Below are 24,293 nucleotides of genomic sequence, written 5' to 3'. Positions count from 1 at the left end.
GGCATCGTCTTTATTTTTCATGTGAGAGGAAAAATGAAATGAAGGGGGCATGGAGGAGAGGAAGAATAAGGAGAAGAAAGGAGTAAGGGGAAGTAGTAGAAGTAGTGGAGGTGAAGAAGAAGAGGAAGAGTAGGTGCAGATCTCCATAAGAATTTTAGTTTTTACAGACATGGTTGGAAAAATCCATAGGCAAGGACAGTAGTAATATGCATATCAAATTCCCAAAAGTGGTAGGTAGAACCTGGCAAGCAGTACTCCAGAACAGGTGACCTGTCCTAGGAAAGAGCCAGCATTCAAAGGGAAGATTCTGACATTCCAAGCCCTTAGATAAAGATATTAAACATCCCTGAATTCCTGATTCACCCATAGTCCTCATCTAATCTCTGCTGTGGTACACACCTCTGGGAACACCCAGATTTGTTTGTTAGCAAAAGTGGGGCATGCTGCCTTCCAGCTCAGTGCCTGTCTTCTAGAGAAATTTCTACTAAAGCCGTTGCTCCAAGGCCTCATCACCTGGGGAAATGGAGCAAGGTTAGTCCACTGATCAAGCAGAGGTTGCTCTGCTGTGGTGTTCTGGGAATGAGGCCCATTTCAAAGGAAAGAATCTTGGCTTAACAAGGTTTTTACAGATCTGACGGTGACTTTTTCAAAAGATAAGTGTTCCCACAGCTCTGCAAACTAGGTTGTTCCATGTGGATGAGTACATATACATTTCCCATGGATCTGCCTATTGGTCTGTGCTTTGACTGTATACTCCTGTGGACTCTAAAAATTTTAACAGCTGCGAAAGCAGGAAACCTCTCATGTTGCTTCCTTCCCTCCCCTTTCTGCACTCTGCCTTCAACAGCTACAGAGTAGGTAAATGGACTCAATTCTTTCACATATCTCTCTTCAATTATGAGTCCCCAGGAAAAGTCAGATGGATTAGAGGACTCACATTAACTGGTTTATTTTTCCTTCACAAGGACCAGTCAAAGCCTAGCCTGGAAGCAATTGCAAGAGTGTTTTCCCAGCACTGGACAAAAGCGGCAGAATTAGCAGTGGTCAAAGCAATTCTCAGATACTTAATGTGTGGGCAAGCTGGAGCTAGAAAACACAGATATAAAGAGAAATAAAAAAAATCAGTAACACTCAGGAAAAACAGGAATATAATGTTTAAAAAAAGTGGGGGAAAGAACAAAATAGACATTAAAGAAATGAAATTTGAAAGAGAATACAAATAATGGGCTTTTTAAAAAGATGAAAATAATGTATTTTAAAATCAGTAAGATAGGGACTGGAGAGATGGCTCAGCAGTTAAGAGTACTGACTGCTCTTCCAGAAGACCCAGGTTCAATTTCCAGCACCCACATGGCAGCTCACAACTGTCTGTAACTCTTGCTCCAGAGGATTTGACAACTTCACACCAATGTTCATAAAGTTAAATAAATCATAGTAAATCATTTTTAAAAAATCAGTAAGATAAACCTCAGGTATACTGACTTTGAAAAGGAGTAGGCCATTCCCTTTTAGATGGCATGGCTCTGATAAAAGACAGAATGATATTGCTCACGTGCTCATGTTTGCTGCTGAGATCTGGAACCTGATATACAGAGTTACAGTCAATGGCCTGTTTCACAATCCTTCGAGCTGTATTAACTGGATAAAGCAGGATTGAATCTGCACAGGACAGTTATCTAATTTGAAATCCAATATTCACTGGCTCAAGCTAACCTTCCTATTATAAACTCACAAATCAGGACTGTATTCGTTCACATGACATGAATTAGTACATGCCGGAATATAAAAATTATTACTGAGCTGGGCAGTGATGGCACACGCCTTTAATCCCAGCACTGAGAAGGCAGAGACAGGAGGGTCTTTGTGAGTTCAAGGCCAACCTGGTCCACTAGAGCTAGTTCCAGGTGAGGCTCCAAAGCTACAGAGAAACCCTGTCTCGAAAAACCAAAAAAAAAAAAATTTATATATATATATATATATTACTGTGTTAGTTATGAATTTTATGGATGTGAAGAGATACAATGAGCACCATAGCCCTTATAAAAAACATTTAAGGGCTGGAGAGATGGCTCAGTGGTTAAGAGCATTGCCTGCTCTTCCAAAGGTCCTGAGTTCAATTCCCAGCAACCACATGGTGGCTCACAACCATCTGTAATGAGATCTGGTGCCCTCTTCTGGCCTGCAGACATACACACAGATAGAATATTGTATACATAACAAATAAATAAATATTAAAAAACATTTAATCAGGGTGGCTATTTTAGACTTCCAGAAGTTGAGTCCATTGTCATTATGGTGGAGAGAATATGTTGTGCAGGACAATTTTGCTGCAGGCCACAGGAAGTTGACAGAAATGCTTGGCAGTGTCCAGAACATAGGAATTCTCAAAGCCTATCCCCAGTGCCACACTTCTTTCAACAAGACCATACAGATTCCAACAAAGATACACTGTAATAGCACCAATCCCTATAAGATTATAGAAGCCAATAACATTGAAACTACCACACTGCCACAATCAGGTCCTTTCTCAGACTGCTGACTTCAGCAGCTGATTTCCTCCCATTTCCCCTGCAGTGCACTCAGTAAATTATTCTTTCTACTCTGGTCTGAAGGCAGAAACCATGTTCCACATGCAGATCCTTCTCGTGTGAGTGTAATGAATAGTGGACTTCATGACTCAAGTGGGTAATTTTAAAAGTCTGAGGCCACACAGTCATTTAAGAATTTTGAATCAATGCCTTTAATCCCAGCACTAGGGAGGCAGAGGAAGGCGGATCTCTTAGAGTTCGAGGCCAGCCTGATCTACAAAAGCTAGTTCTGAAACAGGCACCAAAGCTACAGAGAAACCTTGTCTCAAAAAAAAAAAAAAAAAAGAATTTTAAATTAAGAGAGCAAGGTCGTTGACCTGGAATGCAGCAGAATGAAATTGAGGTCTCATATAAAAACATAAGAGACCTTATCTCAGCAATATTTTTCTACAATGCTGGAAGGGCAGCTACTCTAGAATATACCTTTCCAGTGAGAAAACATCATACACACTTAAGAGATTAATAAAGAAAAATCTGCACAATGATAGCATGGCCAGGCAGTGGTGGCGCACGCCATTAATCCCAGCACTTGGGAGGCAGAGGCAGGCAGATCTCTGTGAGTTCGAGACCAGCCTGGTCTACAAGAGCTAGTTCCAGGACAGTCTTCAAAATCACATAGAAACCCTGCCTCGAAAAACCAAAAAAAAAAAAAAAAAAAAAAAATAGGACTTTAGCCGGGCGGTGGTGGCGCACGCCTTTAATCCCAGCACTCGGGAGGCAGAGGCAGGCTGATCTCTGTGAGTTCGAGACCAGCCTGGTCTACGGAGCTAGTTCCAGGACAGGCTCCATAACCACAGAGAAAACTGTCTTGAAAAAAAAATTTCTAACAATGATAGCAAGCATCCATCTCTGGCAAATGCTCAAAGAGGAGAGAATCTAGAGTAAACAATGCATTCCATTACACTGCCATCCTTGAGTTTCTTTTAGGTTCAGACTCTAGCTTATACTTTGAAGAAATTAAATAGCCATGGGAAACTGCAAGTCTTGCCAGTTAGGGAATTGGGAAACTTACACAGCAAGGATATTGCCACGATTATGTCAAAAGTACATAAGTGACCTGAGCAGCAGGTCATACTTTACTGACAGGGCCCTACGCGCAGTGCCAGAAGGTGAGAAAGATAGGAAACTGGAACAAAGGTATGATAAAGCTGGGACAGAGAATTCTTGTATAAGCTATGTCTTATTCCAAGTAAGCTTCTGAAGATGAATAGCTTCTTGTATACCATTTGTAAGGGGAAATGGGAGGAAATAGGAGACTTCTAGGAAATCAGCAGAAATTACCACACAATGAGATAAACTCAGAATAAGGTTAATCAAGCAATGAAATACAAGAGCAGGGCGGTGGTGGCATATGCCTTTAATCCCAGTACTTGGGAGGCAGAGGCAGGTGGCTCTCTGGGAGTTCAAGGTCAGCCTGGTCTCCAAGAGCTAGTTCAACAACAGGCTCCAAAGCTACAGAAAAACCCTGTCTCAAAAATAAATGCAACACAAGAAAAACAAAGGTGTTATCAAGAATATTATAGACTATGCCCAAAGTGGTCTTGGGACCATAGCTCACTGTGGTGGGAAGAGTTGGGTTCTCAGGATCTCAAGAACCTCTCCAGAAAGGCACTGGTTCCAGATCCTTACCATCTCTCCCAAACATATTCCCGGTTTCAATGAAAGAGTTCTGTTTTATTCTCCATAATTCAGTACCTTAGGCAAAACCCCAAGGCCTAGACACTCACTAGGCTGTTCCTGGCTCTGTCAAGAGTATCCCTGGTTTTGAGAAGTAGCTATGTTCCTTCTCCATGAGTTGGACCAGAAATGGAAAGACATCATTGATATGGCCAGCTCTCAATACAACAGCATTTTCCTTTTCAAATGACTGTCACATTTCTCAGCATATACATCTGGCAGAACTATAATTTTCTCTAAAAAGAACTGGACCTTTAAGTCACACCATACCTTAATGTTCATTATGATCCTATAATGACCTTGACCAGCATGTTAGAGGTCTGTTCATTGACATGAGGGGAGTAGTGGCTGTTTATAAATCAGTGGTGTCTTTCTCATGGTCTAGAGCCAAATGTTTAAACAATCCTTGTGAACAATTTTGTATCCTAGCATCTTAATCTCTACCAGGCCTAGTTAGCACACTACTTTGCTATCTTTGGGTAATTTAGAGGCAGGCTTCCTCAGCTAACATCTCCTAAGCATTGGTGATGCCTTTATATCAAATTTCTACTCTTCTGCACCACCAGTTAGTAGTGGAGTGAGAATGAACACAAGGATGCCATTTACAAACTCCACAAAATTAACTCCAAAGGGATCATATTCCTAAATGTTAAATGCAAAGGGCAGAGCTTCTGAAAGATAATAGAAAAACTAGGCATCTCCAAGTTTAGTATCCTGCCTTCCATACGTATCAAATTCACGTTGATGTGGACCACAAAGATGTTTCTACACACAATTCCCCGCTGGAAATGCTTTTCACAGATGCAGCCCACAGAGGGAAGTTATTCAGAGGCCAAGACCTGGTTCTGAGGAGTTGCAAGGACCACATGGGACCTCAGAGAACTCTGATGGTAGCAGTGGGTTCCTACACTCGCTCAGGGAGGGCCTGCCACACTGTTTCCCATGGCTCCTCATCTTGGAACAGCAACCCCTTACTCACCATGTTGTGGCTTCCAGGCTCACCCATGCTCTTCTCAGAGCTCCCTGCAGTAGAACGCACAGCACAGAACACAATCCACTGGTGTCTGCTCAGCTTTAAAAACAATCCAGCAGTATGGCTCCAGGAAGTGTCCTGCCTGACTTCTGACTGACAGGTCGGCCTGGAGGTCTTGATTGGCTAGTGAGGCTTGAGTGACAAGAGCACCTCCCTGAGCTTTACAGTGTGCTTAAAGATACAGCACAGGGTTACTTGGTCCTGCCTTCCACCCCAGACCCAGACTTTTACAGATCTGCAGACATATGAATTTCAATATCACTTATGCCTCTATCAGATAGATGACACAGCTGTCTTCCTGCAATCCACAACCACACTGCCGTAATCCTCCTGGACATGAAGTGGCTAGCTAGCACAGCCCATTGCACAATGTGCAGTAGACTGATTGTCCTGTTCAAAAGATGGACGGGTGCACAGAATACTAATGAGTACAGATTTTAGGAAACCAAAGATGATGTTTGTTCTGTGGCTTCAGGCTGACACCAGGAGTCACAGGCACTTCTGACAGCCATGAGAGCAACCCAAGCACCAAATGACAACTAAGCTGATATCTTTATCTCCTGCCAGAAGATTGCGTGATAGGTACAGAGTATGACCAGCTGGCAAATTTAGCTCAGGTTCTCAGGTGTCCACCATTACAGAGGCTTTGAGACTGCCACATTCTTAAGCTTAAGTGGGTACGGTCATACTGATTTTTACTATACTTGCTGTATTATTTTAACTCATGTAATTACACAATAAGAAGAATTCTGAATCCTCTCCTCTGTTAAAAGCCATAGATTTATCCATTATAGGCTCCTTGTCTTATGAATCAATTAGCCTGTAGGTGTTTCCATTGGCTGACTCTGGGTGCTGACTAAGGGAGGTATAGCCCTTTAAACTTTCGTGTCTGCCTTTCTATTTTTTTTTATTTTACTATTAATTTCTCTGCCTCTGTGTCTCCAATTAACCTATTAGATGTCTGTGTCAGTCTGGAGACAAAGTCTTGAAATAATTTATCTGGTCTCCGTCTTATACTAGACAACTCCTCAGCCTGTTCTTTAGAAGATGGAAATATATGCCAGGCCTTCTTGGCAGCTGCATTAACTTGGACAATTCTTTTTCCTTCTGAGCAAGTAAACTCAACCTACATAGAAAAACATGATACGTCCTTACTTGTAAGTAGATATTATCTGTTGAATAAAGAATCATCACAGTATAATCCACAGACTCATAGAGGCTAAATAACAAAGATGTCTGTAGTAGGGGATAACATAGATATCCCATGGGAGGAGGAAATAGACTAGATTTTGTGGTTGGATTGGGAGCAGCAATAGAAAGAATCACGGAAGTAATGAAGGGACAAAAGGAGAGAATATGGGGAGAGAGGAGAAGAATAGGAAAGCTTTTAGGGTTGATGTGGAAACCTAGTTCTGTAGAAATTTTCTGCGATCTATGAGGGTGACCCTAGTGAGGACTCCAGGTAACTAAGAATATAAAGCCTGAAGTACCCAACTTCTGTAATCACATATGGATCCCAGTGTGGACCTAGGAAAGAGAGCCAGACATATAATATTCAACACACATGTGTTCTGTCTGGAACATATCCTAGGGAATTGGTGGCTTATAATGGTGTAGTGGCAAACCAATAACTAGACTAACTTGAGGCCCAAGCCAAAAGAGGCAATCCATGCCTAACATTGGCTGTATGGAAAGGAACAAGAAGTTGGATGGCTCAGAGGTTTTAGAGTGGAACAAAATACAAGTAACAAAAAAGAAAAAAAATGGACAACATAATGATTCCTGGTTCTAATCTGATATAATCATAGATTAATTTCCTAGCCTAATTGTCATCAGAGGGGCATTTTCCAGCAGCTAATTGTGGCAGATGCAGAGATCGTAACCCAAAGACTAGCTGGAGCTCTTGGAACTCTGCAGATATTTGGGTGGAGGATTTTTAGAAGCTGGAGGTTTAAAGGACACCAGAAGAACACAGCCCACAGAACCAACTAAGCAAAGATTATATGGGCTCAGATAGCCTGATACAGCAATTATGGATCTTCTAGATTCTGAGTCCAGTCCTCCGCATGCATGCTGTGGTTGCTTAGCTTGGTGATTTTCTGGGACTCCTAACAGTAGGAGTGTGGGTGTTTCCTGACATTTTCGCCTGCTTTTCTTCCTACTGGGTTGGTTGCCTAATCCTGCTTGGATATGAAGCTTTCTGCCTACTGTTATTGTATCTTGTTATTATATGTTCATGTGATATCCCTGTGAGGCCTGCTCTTTTCTGAAGGGAAAAAGAGGAACAGTGGATCTGGAGGAGTGGGAAGTTTGGGGGGGGGTAGGATGAGTAGACAGAGCTGAAGCTGTGCTCAGGATGTACTGTATGAGAGAAGAAGAAATAAAAAGAATGAAAAAGAAGAAATGAAAATGCTTTTAGTCTAACATCAATGATCCTCACAATCTTTAACAGCCCCAACACTGTTCAAGTATTCAAAGCTTCTTCTGATACTCAAGACAATATCTTGTGTGTGACATCCTGTAAATTCAAGAAACAAAGTAAATCTTTCTGACATACAATGGCACAGGATATATTCCTTGTCAGAGAGGGAGGAATGAGACTGGCTCTGTTCCAGCCCCTAACTTGGGCAGGCATCCCATACTCACATACAGAACACACAATCCAGAAGAACACTTAGGCTACCAGTCCATGAAACTTCTCCATTCCTTTAGTTTCCACAGACAAAATCCCCCAACCTCTGTCCTAACTCTACCCCTGAGTCATAACCCCACCCCCAACTTGGCTGCGAATCCTTTGCTCAAGAGCAGGCCACACAGGTCAGAGGAAGAGGCAGGTGGACTCAGACTCCCTGATGAAACAGACTTCACACCAGACATTAGAAATCAAGATAGACTGCCCACACATGAATCTCCTCTATTCTTTGAGTACCTCCTCAAACACTACCTGATGGCTGGGCAGTGGTGGCGCACACTTTTAATCCCAGCACTCGGGAGGCAGAGGCAGGTGGATCTCTGTGAGTTCGAGACCAGCCTGGTCTACAGAGCTAGTTCCAGGACAGGCTCCAAAGCCACAGAGAAACCCTGTCTGGAAAACCAAAAAAAAAAAAAAAAAAAAACCACTACCTGATGCATGACTAATAAAAACTCAGGGTCAGAAATTGGAGTCCAACCTGAATATAAGAAAAGTAAAACAGTAAGCCACTGGCTGTTACTTTGACCTCAGTCTGAAATGGCTATCCTGCCTCCAGGAATCTCAGAATGAGACTGTGTGTCTGAGAGCTGTCTCCCTCTGTCTTATATTCCTCTCTAGGGTTGGTATTAAAGACATGCACCACTGGGATTAAAGGTGGGATTAAAGGTGTGTGTTATTGTGGCCACTGGGATTAAATGCATGTTATTGTGGCTACTGGGATGTCGTTGTGGTGACTGGGATTAAAGGCATGTGTTACCATAACCTGGTCTGTAAGGGTGACTAGTGGGACTGCTTTACACTCAGATGTTCAGGTAGTCTTTATCTATTAAAATACAATTGAAATGCCACTATAACTATCTCTAGTCCTACTTGCCTTCTTGTCACTGTGTCCTAGTCCTCAACATGGATGCAGGTGTTCTGTTTGAACAGAAGACATCAGCTGTGAGAAGTCCATGTAGGCCACCTGCCCACAGACATCCCTACTCTCAGAGGCCCCCACACCACACTGTCCACATCTGCTTTCCCCTCTTCACATTTTCTCAGCCCTCAACTTGCACTAAGACTCACTAACAGAACAGAGACCACACCTGTAACCAGATTACCAGCCCCAAACATGATTGTGAAAGATCTCTGTTGAAACATAGGCCCCACAGACCAGAAGAACAGAGAGTAAATAGAAACCAAAGAACAACACAGCCATTCAAAAGAGACAAAATGAGAAACAGGAACCTAGACTCACAATCACCACAAACCTAGATGCGTAGATGCCAGCCTAAGATCACAAACAACATCCAGGGTAATATGTCCCCACGAGCACCCAGGTATCCTACTACAATGACCCTCAATACTCCAATACAGCTGAAGCCCAAGTGAAAGACCTGAAAATAAACCTTATAAAGATGTAGAGGTCCTGAACAGAGAATGTGAACAAATCCCTTAAAGAAGGCAAGAAAATAATAAACAGAATATTGGAGAAAATGGATAAATCCCCTAAAGAAAGCCAAGGAAAAACAAACAGTTGAAGAAAATGGACAAAAGTGTTCAAGACCTGAAAACGGAAACATAAGCATTAAAAAAGCACAAACTCAGTGAATTCTGGCAATGAGAAATCTAGGTAAGTGAACAGGGATTACAGAGGGAAGCTTCACCAAAATAATAGAAGAGATGGAGGAGAGAATCTCTGGTGTTGAGAATATGATAGAAAAATTTTTTAAATCGGAAATATTCCTGAAACATAACATCTGGGAATTCTGGAAAACTAGGAATAATAGAATAATAGAAGGAAAAAAATTCCAGATCTTAGACCCAGAAAAATATTTTTTTTAAAAAAAACTCATAGCCAAAAGATTTTCTCTCAAAAAGAAGGACAGCAGAGAAACACAGCCTGCAGAATCAACTAAGCAGGCCTCATAGGTGTCCACAGTAACTAAGCAGCAATCATGGAGCCCACATGGGCGTGTGCCATGTTCTCTGCATGGTATTTTGTAGCTTGGTATTTTGTAGAACTCTTAATAGTGTGTGGGAGGTGTCTCTGACTCTTGTCTGGTCTTGGGACCTTATTTCTCCTATTGAGTTACGTCTTCAGGACTTGATATAAGAGTTTATCCCTAGTATTATTGTAACTTGATATGCCATGTTTGGTTGATATCCCTGGAAGATCTTCTCTTTTAAGAAGGGAAATGGAGGAGGAGGAAATTTGGAGGAGAGGGGAGCAGGGGAGGGACGTGAGAGGACCGAAGAGAAGGGAAGCTGTAGTTGAGATGCATTGTACAAGAGAAGAATTTTGTAAAGAAAAGAGAGGAATGTGGACACTGTGGGGGAAGATTAGACCAAAGCAAGACCAAAACTCAGCAGAATAAAAAACCAAACCAAAACCAATTCCTGTAGTTCTGTCTCAGACACATAGGGCTTCACTCTCAAAGAACTTAGATAGTTCTCTACTTGCAACTTTTCTTCCTTTTGATTAGACTTTGCCTCTGGGTTCCTCCAGGCAGTGGCACACAGACACATGGCCTGGAAGGCTTTCTCTCTGAAGACTGAAGCATCCTCACTGAGGACAGAGGCGGCCGCAGGTCCTCTCAGTCCTGTCTCTGGCTTTCATCCCTGCAGCCGCATCACACTCTGTGTAGTTGGTGACCCTTCTCTCTTTTTTGATTGGTTTATACAACTTTATTAAAGAAAAATAAATCAATTACTAGGAGAGTTATTAGTTGATCACTCATCCATTGATGACCCCCATGTATTCAGTGTTATATTAAACAGTATTGGAAGATAGATTAACTAATAGCTCCAAGCCTCCAAACAATTTAAATGAAAATCTCTGATGTAGCTCAGACTCCTGTTGCCTCCTCCTCTGTGGAGGAGGTCACTGACTGTATGTTACTATAAGGGACGTACCAACTCTTCATCCTTTTTTATTAACTTGGGCATTAAATTTTTATAATTTCACTTTTTTGTTTTCTTATTCCCAGTCATCATCAAACAACTAGCCAAAGGTGTTGGGTCTTGACAATTGAGTTCCATGCTTCACAATGTAAAAGAAAAGGGGCAAACGGTGATGCCAAGCATCCTGGAGCTGCTGTTTGACCAAGATCACAGTGCTTGGATGACATGGATTGATCCTTAACTGCCCTTGCTGGAAGTTGCTGCAAGACTCTTGCCTATGACTTTGACATGTTTAATGGTTGACCCTCTTGCTATTAAGGGCCTCTCACCGAAGGCTAGACCTGGGACAATGTAACAATCCTTGTAAAAACTGATGTTAAGAATAAAATTTATAGTGATTCTCTGGAAGAATTAGCTGCATAAGAAACTGAGTCTTCCCCGGGCGGTGGTGGCTCACGCCTTTAATCCCAGCGCTCAGGAGGCAGAGGCAGGCGGATCTCTGTGAGTTCGAGACCAGCCTGGTCTACAAGAGCTAGTTCCAGGACAGGCTCCAAAAACCACAGAGAAACCCTGTCTCGAAAAAAAAAAAAGAAAGAAATTGAGTCTTCTATAGAAATTAGTGCTCAAGTGTACTAATAAGCATGACATATAGGATCTGGAATACATCATTTAAGAAGAAAACTTAGAGAAATTTTCAAAGTTGACAAATTATGACTGAATCATTAGGTTTTTTTTTGTTTTGTTTTGTTTTGTTTTTTGACTCAGAAACACAGAACTAGTATGAACACGGAAAACATTCTTGATTACAAAGTTAATGACAGGCCTTGGTACCCTCCCGAAAGCAAAGTAAACAGTTTTAGGAAACTTGATGTTCTTTTACCTCCTTTTTGTAAACTTAAAAAGGGATCCTGCAAGCTTCAGGTAGTTTACTTGATTCCACCTCTCACAGGTAACGGACTCCAGGTAAATACTAAGAGTCAACAGCCTGTTTCCCCACCTCCTTGGCCTATGGAACAATTCTGAACTAGCTACAAACAAGCAGTCTTTGCATCAGCAAATGAGAGCCATTGAGTTCAGCTCAACTCAATGACGCATTGGTTTCCGAGATTACAAAAAAAAAAAATTACAATCTCTCACTTCTTTTGTTTCAGGACAGAGCTTAAGTTCACAAACAAAAAGTGGGGGGAGATGGCACAGCCATATCTGATGGGGGTGGCACAGCTGTTTGACAAGATCTAGCTACATGATGGTTGCCGTGCCACCTTTGCTTTTTATCTTCACCTGGTGCATACTTGAGAGACTTTTAATATTTGTACAATTTAGTAATATTGGATTAACGGAAAATTTCGTATGAATCATTCATGCCTTCTCCCAGGAATGCTATTTCCAAGCTTCCCCAAGACAGTCTTGAACATACTACTTCCCCACCCCACTTTAGGGAGATATCCTTATCTACTTGAAGGTCTTCTTTACACCTTGGAGGTTGTGACACACATAAAGAAGCCAGAGGTCTCTTTATGAGGCTATGAGACATTTTTGAAACATCTGTCCCTGCACTTACTCAGGAACAAGATAACCAAAGCAAAGTAAACTTAAAAAGGTCAACAAGATTCAGTGGGCTAGAGGAGTTGACCACAGTTCAGATTACAAGCATCTTCCTATTATACCCCCGGGCAGTTACATAGCATATACAGCAGGAAAGTTAGGCTAGCTGAAGCTACCTCTGTCCTACACAGAGGCTTATACTGATGAGCAAAGAGTGATGTAAAAAGATGATAAAAGTATTCTATAAAGATATAAAATATAAACATTATAATATTCCAAAATTTAAATAAAAATACAAACTATAAACATTATATTATGCCAAAATTTAAATAATAACAGCAGCAGCTTTGGCCTGAGGGTATTTCTTGGGCACTCTGATGATTAAGGGTTAATAATACACTGCTTGGGACATGGCAGTATGCCCGGATGGCTTGAAGATTGTTTTGATCAAATATTCTCATAGTCACAGAAGCAACCCAGCCTGAGAAAAACTTGCCATATTTCTTAAAATTTGGGTTATGAATAAATGATAACTCTGTTCTGTTTTAGTTTATTAATGATGACTAAAAGATGAGCAAAAGAAAGTGAAACACATATCCAAAACAAAACATGAAACATATCATCTCCAAATGAACCTGCAGAATATTGCACTGAAGGGACACAGGTCAAAACACTAAGTTCCTTGTTAATCTGTTTCAGCGTCATAGCTATAGTCTGTGTTTTTCACCCGGGCTCCTCATCTTCTTGCTGATGCTCAAAGGTCAGACTAAAACTCCTGATTATCCTTGTGCGAGGAAGGAGTGTCTGTTCTTCTCACACTGGCCTGGCTAGGTACAGGCACAGCCATAGGCACAGTCTCTGAGCCCTTCACCAATGCCACCACTTATTGGTCCGCTAACACTGCCCCTATTGGCTCTCAAATGCTCTTGCATATCTATCTACCACTGTCAGTTCTTGGATGGTTGACAATTGAAGGGGGCGGTTTGGCTCCCTTGTTGGGGCCCAGTGGGCCCACTACCCTCTTCCCAGGTCCCTATTGGAGCCGCATCTCGATACTAAACTGGTTATGATTTGCAGGGGACTGAGGTGGTATATGGGCTATAAGGGAGGGTAGACCTGGTGACTCTTCCAAAGCTAAGTCACCTGCTCTCTAGGTATCTGAGCATTTCCTCCAGGGCTTGTTCTTGAGCAGGCTCTTCTGGGAATTTGGAACCATTGTCAGGCTTTTTTTTTTTTTGACAGTTATCACACTGAAGGGAGTTGATACTTTTCTATTCTTTGGATAAACTAGTAAACAAATATTTTGGCTTTGTGGCTTAGCACGCATGGGTCCCTTAGTCCAATCTATAACTGTGTAAAGTCAGGCATGGTAGCACAGACTGGTGATCCCATTGTGTAGCACACACCTGTAATCCCAGCATTTTGGAGGTAGCATAGAAACACAATATACACGTGTGCTTCAGATGGTCCTAAAAGTACTGTACTATACACGTGTGCCAGACATCTCCCATGAGAAAAATATAAATGATTCTGTATAAAGTCTACTGCGGGGACTAGAGAATTGGCTAGAGTTAAAGTGCTTGCCACACCAGCATAAGGACTGGAGTTCAAATTCCTCTGAAATCCATGTAAAATGACTTGTGTGCCTCAAAGCCTGCCTGTAATTCCAACCTCAAGACAGAGCCCAGTCTTACACGAGCATGAATAGCCATGTAGACAAGCTTGAGCTTGATGGAGAAACTCCACTTCAGTGAACAAGCTGGAAGAGCAATCAAGGACGCCCTTCAATATTAACCCAGGGTGCTATAAGCACATACATGAATGCACAGCCATGGTATGTGTGTGCATACACCTGCAAAAGCATGCATGCACATACATGTACACCATACACTTACTTACATGAAAATGGGAAATAATAAAGTGAACTGGAAATTGTGACTGCAGTTTTTCATGTTAAGTCTTCTTTGTTTGGAAAAGGCCAGTGGTCTCTCATCGGAGCATTTATAATATCATGATTTTATAGCGTGCTCTTGGCAGATGGGAAGACACGTAAAAACATGGAGAGGAGGGACTAGACAGACAAGTCAGCATTAAAAGTGTTTAACTGCTGTCACTGAGGCTAGAGTTGGCATCTGAGCACCCACATCTGGCTGCTCACTGGAACTCCGGATCCAAAGGATCTGGTGCCTCTTTCAGGCCTCTGAGAACACACACATGTACACATACACAAACAAAAGAAAAGACATTAATAATAATAAAGAACAGAAGGGTACTTACAAAGTAATAAAAAAGGAAATCTTCAACTCTGATTAAGGTAAGGGGCACACACTAACCCAGGGTTGCCTTGGAAAAACACCATTATGTGGGTACTGCCTCCCTTTCAGCTATCCATATTAAGTTCAGGGGCAACAGTTTATTCAGTGTGACTAAGTGAGGCTGGGAAACAGATTACATGGGTAGCCCACAGACTTATGAAGACGTCTACACTTCAAAGATATGTTCAGCTGTAAACAAACCAACTGTTATCTGTGTGTGTCTAGAAAGTACCCCTCTGTTTTCATTAAAGTGTGTTTTCTAAAGCACCTGATTAGTCTAATAAAAAGCTGAATGGCCAATAGTTAGGCAGTAGAGGGATAGGCAGTGATGATCTGCAGAGAGAATAAGTAGGAGGAGGAATGTGGGCTAGGGAAGGGGAAAAAAGAAGAGGGAAGAGAGGAGAGGGAGACAACAGGAGTCAGCCAGGCAGACAGCCATCAGCCAGCTAGTCATGTAAGAAGCAGGAAAAGTAGAATATACAGAATGAAAGAAAGGTAAAAAGCCCCAAAGCAAAACATAAATAAAGAGAAACAGGTTAAATTAAGTTATTAGAGCTAGTAGGACAAGCATAGGCTGAATATTCTCAACTAATAATAGTCTGTGTCACGATTTGGGAACTGGTTGAGAGCCTAAGGAAAGCCTGCTTCACTAACCTATGCACCACAGCTTGTCATAGATAAATGATAGATAGATAGATAGATAGATAGATAGATAGATAGATAGATATGTTTTATTTGGTGACTAGGCAGTGGTTTATGTAAGTGATATCTAAATTTACATATGTAGGATTCTTATTCTTTTTTCATGTATTCTGTGTTTAAATTTACCATTAGCTTTAATAATTATCATTTCATATTTTAAAAAGATTTAATTATCCAAAGACATAAAGATACAAAGAGATACAAAGTCACATATATGCCATTTCCAATAGGCAGCATGATAATACGTTTAATTTGCCTGGTTCCTAGTGGGGACCCCTCCCCGAGGTCTCTGTACCTTTCAGAGCGGAACTACTCAGGCTCTGGCCAGTACTCAGGATACCGATGAAGAGGAAAGGTTGGTACCATAACTACAGTCCCTTTGGGAATGAACACTCCATTGATTTCCACATTCTTCTTAGAGATTCTGTCTAGCCTGTTAGCATCCAGATACAATCTGAGAGTTTCACTCACTGGTCAGTGAGGAATCCTGCTGTCACTCTGGATGACTGAGAAAGTAGAAACCAGTTGACATCTTTATAGAGAACCTTTGATTAGAAACTGAACTGTTCAGGGAGGCAGAGGATAGGGACCAACCACAAGACAAGGAGGCTGGACTTAATGTGCCACAACCCTAGGGCAAGAGACCACCTGAGAAACAGTCGTGTAACGTGGGAAGGTTAGATGCTTAGGAGCTTAAAAGTACATTGGGCAGGAGGCTGAGGAAATAAAGTTCTCAGAGAAAGGTGTTCCCCTATTGATTGTCCTGACCAGATCTCCTAAATGGAGAATAATTGGAGAGTGTCACAGCCCCGAGCCCAAACTCAGCAGGCAGGTTTGTCTCTGCTCTAGAGCCCCTATAATAAAGCCCTAGTACTGTCCTTGACAGGATGCAGTCTTCCGCAGGTGATTGACACATAGGAGGTCTTGAAAGCATAAAGGCAGACACTTCTCTTGTGCATATCTAGGCGCATTCCCACACAACTGCAGCTGAAACATTCATTAGCCACCTCATCAAGAACCTGCCCAGCACACTCACTGTAATGCATGCTATGGTCAGCAGAGGGCAGTGACACTTCAAGAAATTATGAAAGTGCTGTTACCTGCACTCAGGGCTACAAACAGCAAGGCCTCTGACACACTGAGCACCACAGGAAAGAAAAGAATCCCCTAGTTGATTCACACACCCACCTACATAAATACCATGCTATTGGACTGGACAGCAGAGCCATTGAGAGTAGTGTCAGGTCAGCCTGCAGGGACCAACAAGGCTTCCCTACCAGCATAGATAACTGGGACAACACCTGAGGACATCAGCAGAGATAACTGTCAAGACTCCTGAGAGACTGGTTATGAGGCTAAACCCATCCTCCTGCTCTTATGGGCTGAAGAAACCATCTGGGGGAGGGGGGAGGATGCTCAGCTGTCACATCAAAGGCAGCAGCATTAGTCAAACAGCACCCATTCTTGTTTAAGCCTTCCACTGTCATAGATTTGAGGTTACAGAATATACTTTATGCTCATAAGTGATGTGATGGAGAATTGACACTGAGTTATAGCTTCAGGAGATCAGAAATGTGATGTATTTTATGCATGTGAATTAGGAATGGCCTTTTCATATTCTTCAGAGATTGGAAATTAGAAGTCAAATATCCTTTGTATTCCAAAAACATTTTGGAATTTTCATTTAAATTGTTTAATTTAGCACTGAATAAAATGATGTGAGTTGTCAATGGATGAGAGATCAACTAATAGCTCTCCTAGTAACTGATTTATTTTTCTTCAATAAAGATGTATAAACCAATCAATAAAGAGAGAAGAGTCAGCAGCTACACAGAGTGTGATGCGGCTGCAGGGATGATAGCCAGAGACAGGACTGAGAGGACCTGCGGCCACCTCTGTCCTCAGTGAGGATGCTTCAGTCTTCAGAGAGGAAGCCTTCCAGGCCTGTGCCTGCATGTCACTGCCTGGAGGAACCCAGAGGCAAAGTCTAATCAAAGGAAGAATTATCTCACTTCCTTTCCATCTCACAGCCTATTTCTGAGGCAATTCAGGGCAAGAACCTGGAGGCGGGAGCCATGGAGGAAAGCTGCTTGCTGGCTCCATCTTTGACTTGCTCAGGCTCATGCTTATCTTTCTTCCTCGATTTCCCCGGGCCCACCTGACTAAGGGTGGCAGCACCCACAGTGGGCTGGGCTTTTTTGCATCATTTATCAAGACAATTTATCAATCACAGACACACCCACAGGCCAGTCTGAGCTAGTCGGGTCTTAAATTAGGGTCCCCTCTTCCTAGATGACTCTGGATTACTGTACAAAATTTACAATAAAATCTAGCCAGCACTGAATATGCACCTAAAGCAAAACAAACACAAAAATAGAACAAGAGAAGGAACTAAATTCCTGGGCCCATCTCCACATCAAGGTTTCTTTTCTTTCAAGAGATGGAGTATTGCTATTTGGTCCAGGAAATTTGAATACGATTTTTGAATCTTTACTCCACCTCCAGGGAAATTAAATTTACAACCACGACTTACATAAAGCTGTGCAATTAATAATCCCTAGTTTCTAATTCCTGAAGATCTGTCTATCTACTTTTTGTCTATGTCTGCATAGTGTTATTTGATCGTCTGTCTATAATTTTATCTATCTGTTCTACTTTTTGTCCATCCATCGTCCACCCCCCATGACAGCAACACCAGATTCAATTGATATTGTGAATAATTTTGTCCAAATGTAGTCTTTTTACATTGATTTTGAGGACTGATCCCCAGTTCAGCCATACTGCATGGAGAATTTTCTCCCTTCATCCCAAGTGAGTGGTCTATTTATATCTCTAAGAAATGGAACGTTTCTCTCCCAGTTTCACCCACAGCCCTCCTTTAGCAGAGTACCATAGTAGGTGGAGAGAAGTTTGGAGCACCTGATGAATAATGATTTGCTTTGAACTGACACATTCCCTCCTAGAGAAAGGAAGGAAGCTCCAGGGGTTCAGGAAGTAAGCACTCTAATCCTGAAACTAAGAGGGTCTGCATGGCTCCTCTCCAAGAAAGAAAAATTAAACACTTGCTCAAGAGAGGAGAACTTTGGGACCAGCCACTCTTTCTGGAGGAGAGACTGACCTGTCCAATGTCTGCAAATTGTACATTGTGCCCAATGATGTGGTTTGTGTGAATTGTCACCTATTCCGGAGTGTGGTTTTGGATATGTAGCTGCCTTTGTGTGCAGCCTGATCCAGTAATCACCCTTCACCTGTATTTCTGTAAGTGACCCTAATAAGCTCGCTGCTTTACCAACTTGCTCTGTGGAGGAATGTTTCTGCCATCTGTTCTTTGTTCGTCATATGTGGTGAGTAGGGGTTACCTTTGCCTTACACAACAGCATCTAAAACCAGAATCACCTCATCCACAGTTGAAACCCCTCTCTTGGATGAAAAGCCATTCCTGAAGTCCTTTCCAGGGAGCACAGCTTCAGGAATAAGTTAACAGAGCAAAATACTCCAGGGGGAGCATTTGCACCATGGGAAGAAACTATCTCAAATGCTTTACTGTTTATATAGCTGAATAATAAGAAATTCCATGAATTATTATTTAGGATTGTCATTTTGTTCAGGTGGTGAAAGTAAGTCTTAATGATGTGGAGGATTAGAATGATTTAAAATCCCCTGTTGTGCCTGTAGCTGTGAACAAGATGTACTGTATCCTGCTTCTGTAATGCCCTTACTTCTGGCATCAGTTAGGACACTCCCCCTCTTGCTTATCTTGACAAACAAGTTATAAAACAATGAACTCCATCTCACTCATCTGAACATGGGGAGACAATTTTCACCCACCCCCAATTGCTCTGCGACCCTTAGAACTACATTGTCTTAGTTCCCAGGTGAGATACCAATAGTGTGAGAGAAGTGCAAAATGCCCAAAAAGGCTGCAGACTGAGGAGATGTGGCAGGGAAGAAGAAGATGGTGGTGGTGGTTAAGACCAGCAGTCAGCCAGAATATGTTGCAATTTGAACAAAATCAATAGCAACGCCTGTCTTGTATTTTCCTACAATACTAGCTCACTGTCATAAACTTTGTTAAATATTAAACAAAAAACTCAGCTAACCTTGTAACTGCCACTAAGCATTGAAAAGGGGACTTTAGTTCACCTTGGAAACTCAGGCCTTGGAAAAGCTTTAGGGCTGGCCACTGACACTCAAGAGCACTCTGATCCTTTCTCCCAGAAAACATAAATCAAAACAGAACCTTAAAAAGCAGTTGCTTTGTGTTAGCCAACCACTCCTGATCAAGGCCCTGCCAGAGATGTGGTTAAATACTCAGGGAAACTTCATTGGAGAAAATGGATTTTTCCTTTGCCAAGGGCTATCAATTGCAAATAGCTTCTTGGTTAGAGGTGGGAGCCCCTGCCTACTTCCCCCTCACAGTGCTAATACTCAACCTGGCTTGAAGCCTTGCAGGCACTGATTTGTTTTGTCTCTATGCCGAAGAGTTTCATGTCATCTTGACACAAGCTAAGGTCATCTGAGAGGAGGGAGTCTCAGTTGAAAAATTAAAAAAAAAACCACTTCATTGTTATGACAAGCCATGCCCACTCCCTCCTCCATTGGCTGAGGCAGGCTGATCTTCAGCTTCCGGCCTGAGCTTGCTCTCTTTTCTGCCTTCCTCTCAGAGAGGCAGCTTTGCTTCTGACTCTCTCCCCACTTCTCTGCTCCCCCTTTTCTATCTCTGCCCTCTTCTCCTTCTTCCCCACGCCTCTTTCTCCTCTAAGTAATAAATATCCAATTCTATTCTGTACAATGTGTCTGTAACTCTCTCCTTCCCTGCTGCCATGTGTCTCCCTGCCTGGGACCAGCCACAACTCCGGGATTGGCAGCCATCTCTGCCTGGTACTGGCTGCTCCCAGGGCCCTCTGCCTGCCACCACATGGCCCATTAACACCATTTGGGAACCTACAGCATTTCTGCTGCCTACTATATATACCAAAGAGAAGACCCTCTGAAACTGTAAGCGATGGAGGATGAGGGGAGAATACTTTGAAATGCTGTCTTTTAGATATGTCAGGACCATTCCAAATAATGGACACACAGCAACTGTGGCTAACTGCACAGGACCTGCATGCAAAATAGGCCCTGATATGTGAGAGAGGCTAGTTTAGAAGAAGTGAAGAACTGGAGAGATGGCTATGCCATTAAGAACACTGACTGCTCTAGATAAAGACCCCCATTCAATTCTCAGCATGGACATGGCAGACCACAACCATCTTTAATCCCAGTTCCAGGGGATCCAATACTCTCATCTGGCCTCTTCTGGCACTGCATATACATATTGCAAAAACATGCATTCAGGCAAGCTCTCATACACGTAATATTAAAATAAATTAATTTTAAAAGAATGAGTCAGTAGGAGTGGCAAAGGGATGAGAGTCATGGGAGATGATGGGGTGGGTAATGGGGGGAGTATGATTATTGAACATTTAAAGTAAATGAAAAAATACCAAACAAACTTAAAAGGAGGGAAGAGAAGGAGGAGGGAAGGAGAAGAAAGAAATTCTGAATCTCCTAAAGATTCGAGGCTGAGATCTTTGTTTCTTCATCAACAAAGACATGCCAGTGAGATTCTGTTATATGAAAGCATTAGCTCCATGTCATTATTGGTGGCTTTTCCATAACTGTCTTTAGGTTCCATTTCAATGTACACTGCCTAAGGAAAAGCTGTCAAGGGCATCTTTGCCAATGCCAGCACTGGAGTTGTTCCTAAGGCTGTGCATTTGGGCTGAGCCAAATCCCTCTCATCAGAGTTTCCAACACTGAGTGAAGACAAAGTGAATGTCATGAAGTTCGTGAGGTTAGATGAAGTCTTTGTTTAATATTTATGAAGGATTATCTCAGGCCTATGGTTCTACATGACAACAATCAATACTTGTCATAATTAGTGTCTTAGCTCTAATCGCAAGAAGTTCTAGATGGCAGATAGCTTCAGTCACCCGCTGTGGTGCTTTGAAAGAAAATGGCTTCCAAAGGCTCAGATATTTGAGCACTAGGTCCCTAGCTAATGCAACCAGCAAACTGGGAAGGATTAGGAAGTGTGGCCTTTTTGGAGAGTAGTATTTGAAACTTCTTCCCTCCTTCCTTCCTTCCTTCCTTCCTTCCTTCTTTCCTTCCTTCCATTCTTTTTTTTTTCCTTTTGAGACAGGGTTTCTCTGGGTAGTCCTGACTATCTGGTAACTCACTCTATACACATGACTATGCCTCCTGAGTGCTGGGATTAAAGGCATTATCCACCACCACCCAGATCCAGCTTTATGATTTCAAAAGTTCATGCCATTCTTAGCTTTTTCTCTGCTTTGCAGCTGTTGTTTTAATATGCAAGCTCTCACTTACTGCTTCAAATCTATGCCTGCCTACTGCTGCCTTGCTTCCTTGTCATGATAGTCATGGACTAAGCCCCTGAAACTATAGCCCCTGAAACTCTTTCTTCTATAAGTTGCCTTGGTCATAACATCTCTTCATTAGCAATAGCAAAGTAATAAAGACATCTACCTACGACTGACCTCAAAGTCCACTTTCTTGGTCATTTTGAACTTAGCTCATAGCATCCTACTACTTGGGAATAGAGAATGTCTACACAATTTAACAATGGCTATTAAGATGTTCATGTGGATTTTGTGCTTACAAAGCCATTTTGTAACAATTTTGGCCACACTAGGAGTATTTTAGGAGGTGTACAGTGAAATATTTACATGGTGTGATGCTGACTCAATCAGCAAGGTTCTTAGGAGCCTATTCAAAGACAAGCACAATGCTATCTACAAAATTATGATTCATCAGAATTCTATTTCCTGCCTTCGCGGTTCTGTCTTGGACACTTCTTTCACCTCTTCCTGTCTCTGTGCCTATAAAGTGATAATGAAAATACCACCATAACATACCCAACAGACTTGATAAGGCTCTATTAAAAGAGACATAGTGACTGCAAGTGTCTTGCTGTAAATGAGATGTCTCTATCAACTCTCCTATCCAGGGCTACAGTTCCCTAACACCTTAGAAAAGATGGAAGAAAGAAGGCAAGAGCTGGAGGATAGGAAAGAATGCCATGAAACGTCATAAAGAGAAAATAAATGTAAGAGTACAGGGAAAAACAATGGAATTTTGTGCCAAGGAACAAAGGAGTGGAGAATGGGAAGTGATTTTCAGTTGTGGGTTTCACATCTTCAGGAACACATGGGGACCTTAAAGGAAGAATGTTGTAATAATTGGAGCGGCGGGGCTGCGTCCCCGGCACCCCGGCCGCCTGCACGGCTAGCTTTAGCTTATGCCCCGAAATAATTACACGGAAACTGTATTCTTTTAAACACTGCTTGGCCCCTTAGTTTCAGCCTCTTAACCCATTTCTATTAATCTATGTAGCACCACGAGGTGTGCTTACCAGGGAGATTCTAGCCTACGTCTGTCTGGAGTGGGAGAATCATGGTGACTCCTGACTCAGCTTCTTTCTCCCAGCCTTCTGTTCTGTTTACTCCTCCCACCTATGTTTTAACCTATGAGGACTAAGCAGTTTCTTTATTGCTTAACGAATGAAATCAACAGATTGATATATGACATTCCCACATCATGTCCCCTTTTTCTGTTTAAACAAAAAAAGGAAGGCTTTAACTTTAACATAGCAAAATTACATATAGCAAAACAGTTATCAAGCAAGAATTACAGTTACAATATTTATATCTATTTTATCTTTTATCATAACTAAGGAAAACTATAACTATCTATTCATTCTTCAACTCCATCAAAGACTCCAGAAGGATATAATACTACCTAAGTAAACAAGAAATAAGAAAACTCTAGAAATGACAGAGACATCTCGCTGCCTAGACAGTCACCCAAAGTTCTTTTGTACCATTGGGGCATCCATCTTCAGCCTTCAGGCCCATAGTATCCAGCAGACATTTTCATCAAGCAGGAAATTCCAAAGACAGTCCAGTCACTTTCTGCTGTGTCCTGTAGAATGTCTCGCAGACTCTTTCATGAGTCAGGAACCCCAAAAGACCATCTCACCTTTAGGCAAGTTCAGCAGTCCTCTCTCTGCGGGTTCTCTTTGTCCAGTTTATGCAACAGTCCAGGCAAAAGCAGTTTCTTGCCCAAATGGCTATCAAACTCCATAACGATCCTCTTCGATGCCCATCTTCCTCTCGAAGTAGATTGGTGCCGCCAGGAGCAGACATGTCTCATTGTCATGAAAAGTCCTAAGTTATTAAAATATTTTAAATGCCATATTCTGTAGCCTTTGAGAGATATGAAGAATACCTATTTGAAATGTATCTCTATATATCTAGAAAATCTAAGTAACATGACTACAAACTTGACTATTATTTATGATTATCCATCAACAACCTATATTTCCTAATTATACATTACATTTTAAAAATGAACTACACAATCACACCTTATTCAAGATCAAAAATACATATACATATAACAAAATTGACCTTAAAATCCATACCAATGCAAATTATTCATACCTATATCAGAAGAAGGCCTTGCATAGGCAAAGATCAGTATCTACAGTTTAACTGTGTGGACTTAATGTGTTTTGGAATTAGAACAGCCATGGACACAACTGCAAATTAGAAGAAAGTAGTACCAATAGATTTGGGCTTTTGAAAAAACAAACACAGAATGCAAACTCAAAGGTCAGAGCAAGGAAATTCATGAACTTTGACACTTTCACAGTGCCATGTGGACAGACCACACCTCCAAGTTCAGACAGTGTGCCAGTGGCCCATCTACTGGCTGCAGCCCTGACACCTCCTCCTTTCCCAGAGCATTAAACACTGCAGACTAGCCTCACTGAGCATTAAACACTG

This window comes from Microtus oregoni, unplaced genomic scaffold (genome assembly GCF_018167655.1).
Source record: "Microtus oregoni isolate MIOR12 unplaced genomic scaffold, Mior012 000029F_ref0000214, whole genome shotgun sequence".
NCBI lineage: Eukaryota > Metazoa > Chordata > Mammalia > Rodentia > Cricetidae > Microtus > Microtus oregoni.
The sequence above is the reverse complement of the archived record's forward strand: the minus strand, read 5'-3'. Positions refer to the sequence as shown.